This window comes from Chlorocebus sabaeus, chromosome 2 (assembly GCF_047675955.1).
Source record: "Chlorocebus sabaeus isolate Y175 chromosome 2, mChlSab1.0.hap1, whole genome shotgun sequence".
NCBI lineage: Eukaryota > Metazoa > Chordata > Mammalia > Primates > Cercopithecidae > Chlorocebus > Chlorocebus sabaeus.
In genome coordinates this window covers 63,738,470-63,743,054 of record NC_132905.1, presented here as the reverse complement: position 1 = coordinate 63,743,054, position 4,585 = coordinate 63,738,470, and the positions used below count along the sequence as shown (strand labels likewise).

The 4,585-nt window shown below is 41.3% G+C and overlaps 1 pseudogene; it reads left to right on the top strand.

Annotated features, from left to right (window-relative positions):
• Positions 1-251: 251 nt before the first annotated feature.
• On the top strand, positions 252-3,512 carry LOC140709647 (complex I assembly factor TMEM126B, mitochondrial pseudogene; annotated as a pseudogene).
• Positions 3,513-4,585: the final 1,073 nt, after the last annotated feature.

Sequence of the window (4,585 nt, the reverse complement as noted above, 5' to 3'; positions counted from 1 at the left end):
TTTGTTTTTTTGTAGGGACAAGGTTTCACGATGTTGCCTAGGCTGGTCTCGAACTCCTGAGCCCAAGTGATCCTCCTACCTTGAGCTCCCAAAGTGCTGGGATTACAAGCACAATAAGCCACTGTGGCTGGCCACTCTCTTGTAATTTCCTTTCAACCTTTAAGTGTATTTTTCTCATGGGAGTATGGGAAGAACAGTATGGTGATCTGGGCACTCTTTTTGTTTGGAAACATCTGGAATTATCCAAAGACATGAAAGGTAAGGCACTGGTTCCAAGCTTTCTAGGTACAGACTGGAAACTAGTCAAAGCGTTAAGGCATACGGGACTTAGTGACCCTACTATTAATGCTTTTGCTTTTGGAGCCATTCCCAATCCTGCATACATTTGTTAGTGACAAGTCTGGTGGGTTGCCCAGGATATGTCTATTTTGAGAGATTCTGCAGTGGGCCTGGGACAGAGAGGGAAGCACTGAGCCTTGGGAGGGTGAACCAGAGGGTGCAGTCTGCTCTCCTGTCCTTTCAGGGAACTTTCAAGTTCTATCTGTTGCATCCCTCCCATTTAGAATCTAATGTTCCAGAATTCATATTTATTTAAGTACTTACCATTTGAGTTCTCATGTAGTATGGCAGTTTTATGTCTCCTGTAAAGCATTCAAAAATTTAAAGACCACTAAATCAAACTTTAAAACTTCTGTGTATCACCGGATATGGTGACTCACGCCTGTAATCACTTGAGGTAGATCACCTGAGGTCAGGAGTTCAAGACCAGCCTGGCCAACATGGTGAAACCCTGTCTCTACTAAAAATACAAAAAATTAGCTGGACGTGGTGGCACATGCCTGTAATCCCAGCTACTCAGAAGGCTGAGGCAGGAGAAATGCTTGAACCTGGGAGGCGGAGGTTGCAGTGAGCCAAGATTGCACCACTGTACTCCAATCTGGGCAACAGAGTGAGGTTGTCTCAAAAAATAATAAATAAATAAATAAAACCACTGTGTATCAAAGAATATAATTTATAAAGTGAAAAGGCAACATACAGTATAGGAGAAAATATTTACAAATCATATATCTGATAAGGGGTTTATGTGCAGAATGTATAAAGAATACCAAAATTGCGGTGTTCGGGTATGAGGCTGGGGCTAAGCTGAGGGATTCAGGTGTGGTGCGGGTGGGAACTGAGGAAGCGCCCAAGGATGTCAAGATGACAGCATCTATGCATGGTCAACCTAGTCCTTCTCTAGAAGATGCAAAACTCAGAAGACCAGTGATCATATAAATCATAGAAAAAAATTTTGAGTACCTTAGAAAAGAAATGACACCAAATATATATCAAACGGCATCATTTGGGACAACAACTGGTTTCTCTGGAATATTCTCAAACTTCCTGTTCAGACGTTGCTTCAAGATAATATAAGCAAGGAAAACTGTGTTTTCAGAAGCTCACTGATTGGCATAGTTTGTGGTGGTTTCTACCCCAGTTCTTTGGCGTTTACTAAAAATGGACATCTGGCAACCAAGTATCATACCGTTCCACTGCCACCAAAAGGAAGGGTTTAACTCCATTGGATGATGCTTTGTCAAACGCAAATGAAATTAATGGCGATTCCTCTAGTCTTTCAGATCATGTTTGGAATATTAAATGGTCTACACCATTATGTAGTATTTGAACGGACACTTGGGAAAACTATACATGAAGAGGAACCAAAAAAATGAATGGTTGCTAACTTAGCAGAATGAAGTTTTTATAAAGAGGACTCAGGCATTGCTGAAAGAGTTAAAAGTAACTGTGAACAGATAATTTGTTTCTCTGCCTTTTGCCTGGTATATAGCAAATACTCAAAAAATATTCAATAATTCAATCAATAAATATAAGTTTCATCTTACATATAAGATATAGGTTTTATCTCCTGATAGTGTGTCCATTTTGCTTGGTACATAACAGATAATAAATATTCAGTATCAATAAATGTAATAATAATTTAAAAAAAGAATTACAACTCAACAACAAATAACATTAAAAATAGCAAAGGACTTGAATAGACATTTCATCAAAGATGATATACAAATGGCCCAGAAGCATATGTAAAGATGCTCACCATCACTGATCATTAAAGACATGCAAGCCAAAATTCTGTTGGGATACCACTTCATACCTATTAGGATAGCTACTATAAGAAAAACAGAAAATAACAAGTGTTGGTGAGGACGTGAACATGTTATAACCCCGTGCACCTTTTTGGGGATTGTAAATGGTGCCACTGCTTTGGAAAGCAACATGGAAATTCCTCAAATAATTAAAACTGCCATATGATCCAACAATCCCACTTCTGGGTGTATACCCAAAATAATTGAAAGCGGGGTATTGAAGGGATGTTTACACACCCATATTATAGCAGCACTATTCAGAACAGCTAAGAGATAGAAGCAACCCAAATGTCTATCAACAGATGAATGGATAAGCAAAATGTGACACACTTTTCCCTCAGTATCTATAGGGGATTAATTCCAGGATACTCTGCAGATACCAAAATCCACAAATGCTCCAGTCCCTTATATAGTGTGGCATAGTATTTGCATATAATCTAGGCACATTTTCCCATATACTATAACAGCAGTCCCTAACTGTTTGGCACCAGGGACCGGTTTTGTGGAAGACAATTTTTCCACAGACAGGGTCGGGGGATGGTTTTCAGATGAAACTGTTCCACCTTAGATCATCAGGAATTAGTCTGATTCTCATAAGGAGTGTGCAGCCTAGATCCCTTGCATGTGCAGTTCAGAATAGGGTTCATGTTCCTATGAGAATCTAATGCCACTGCTGATGTGACAGTGGCATTACCGCTCAGGCGGTAATACTTGCTGGCTTCTTTGTTCATCTCCTGCTCTGCGGCCCAGTTCCTAGCAGGTTAAGAACTGGTACCCATCCACGGCCTGGGGCTTGGAACCACTGCTTTGAATCCTAGGTTACTTATAATACCTAGATTCCTAGGTTACTTATAATACCTAGTACAGTGCCTACATATAACTTTATTGGTGTGGATTTGACTTAGTATTTGACTCAGGGAAAATTCAAGTTTTGCTTTTTGGAACTTTGTGAAATTTAACGTATTTTTGAATATTTTAAATCTGAGTTTGGTTAAATCCACAGACACAGAACCCATGGATATGGAAGGCCCATAATATATACACAATGGAATATTATACAGACTTAAAAAGGAAGGTAATCCTGTCTCATGCTCCAACATGGATGAATCTTGAGTGCTAAGTGAAAGAAGCCAGTCACAAAATGACTGTGTGATTTCACTTACATGAGTAATGTAAAGTAGAAAAATTCATAGAAACAGAAAATAGAATGGTATTTACTAGGGTGTGGAGGGAAGGGGAAAAATGGAGAGTTGTTTAATGGCTATAGAGATTCCATTTTGCATGATGCAAAAGTTCTGGGGATCTGTTCCACAACATTGTGAATATATTTAATGGTACTAAAATATATGCTTAAAAATGACCAAGTTGGTAAATTTTGTTGTGTGTTTTAATATAATTTTTTTTTTGAAACAGGGTCTCACTCTGTTGCCCAGGCTGGAGGACAGTGGCACCATCTTGGCTGACTGCAACCTCAGCCTCTTGGGCTCAGGCGACCCTCCCACTTCAGCCTCCCAAGTAGCTGGGACTACAGGCATGCACTACCACACCCAGCTAATTTTTATATTTTTTTGTAGAGATGAGGTTTTGCTATGTTGCTCAGGCTGGTCTTGAATTCTTAGGCTCAAGCAATCCTCCTGCCTCAGCTGGGATTATAGGCATGAGCTACTGCATTTTTAACTAATTAAAAATAGTAAAATTTTCTCTTATAGCACAGTGGTCATGCCTGTAATCCTAACACTTTCGGAGGCTGAAGTGGGAGGATCACTTGAGCCCAGGAGTTTGAGACCAGCTTGGGCAACATAAGGAGACCCTCGTCTCTACAAAAAATGCAAAAATTAGCCAGGCATGGTGGCATGTGCCTGTAGTCTCAGCTACTCAGGAGGCTGAGGAGGGAGAATCACCTGAGTTTAGGAGGTCAAGGCTGCAGTGAGCCATGATTGCACCACTGCACTCCAGCCTGGGTGACAGAGCAAGTCCCTGTCTCAAAAAAATAAAATAGTTTAAAAAGCGTAAGCCAGGCCGGGCGCGGTGGCTCAAGCCTGTAATCCCAGCACTTTGGGAGGCCGAGACGGGTGGATCACGAGGTCAGGAGATCGAGACCATCCTGGCTAACACGGTGAAACCCCGTCTCTACTAAAAACTACAAAATCTAGCCGGGTGAGGTGGCGGGCGCCTGTAATCCCAGCTACTCGGGAGGCTGAGGCAGGAGAATAGCATGAACCCGGGAGGCAGAGCTTGCAGTGAGCTGAGATCTGGCCACTGCACTCCAGCCTGGGCGACAGAGCAAGACTCTGTCTCAAAAAAAAAAAAAAAAAAAAAGTGTAAGCCAAATTGTGAGTGAATGAGAGAGAGAGAAGTGGGGGTGGGGTGGGAGGTGTGTGTGTGTGTCTAGATAAATATTTGATCAGTTTGTGGAGGCAAATGAATTTCAGCATCAGGGC